The sequence below is a fragment of the Mus caroli genome, chromosome 10, assembly GCF_900094665.2.
Source record: "Mus caroli chromosome 10, CAROLI_EIJ_v1.1, whole genome shotgun sequence".
Classification (NCBI taxonomy): Eukaryota; Metazoa; Chordata; class Mammalia; order Rodentia; family Muridae; genus Mus; species Mus caroli.
Window position 1 is genome coordinate 24,762,578 of NC_034579.1, and position 511 is coordinate 24,763,088.

Below are 511 nucleotides of genomic sequence, written 5' to 3' on the forward strand. Positions count from 1 at the left end.
TGGGATGGGGGGTTGTGGAAAATAACCAGGAAGGGGGACATCATTTGAAATGTAAATTAGATCTTGGTTCCGGGACTCCACCGAACTTAGGAACTTAGTCTGCACAGGTGAGAGTGTGCACCACAGAGGCAGACAGCTTCTGGGACAGGGGGGAGCCACAGAGCCGCTGAGGCAGCACCCTTTTGGGCTGCAGACATCCGGCCACCCTCCCAGACGGAGGACAGTAGTCTGCCCAGCAAGGAGGCCCTCTGCCTCAGGAGCAGGGAGCACTATCTTGGATCAGGGACTCCGCCGAACTTAGGAACTTAGTCTGCACAGGTGATAGTGTGCACCACAGAAGCTGACCGCTTCTGTGACCTGCCAAAGCAACACAGCATCTGGGAAAGGTCCTGTTTTGGGCCTTCTTCTTCGGCCGGGAGGAGGTCCAAACACCAGATACCTGTGCACCTTCCCTGTAAGAGGAGAGCTTGCCAGCAGAGAGTGCTTTAACCACTAAAACTCAGAGGAGAGA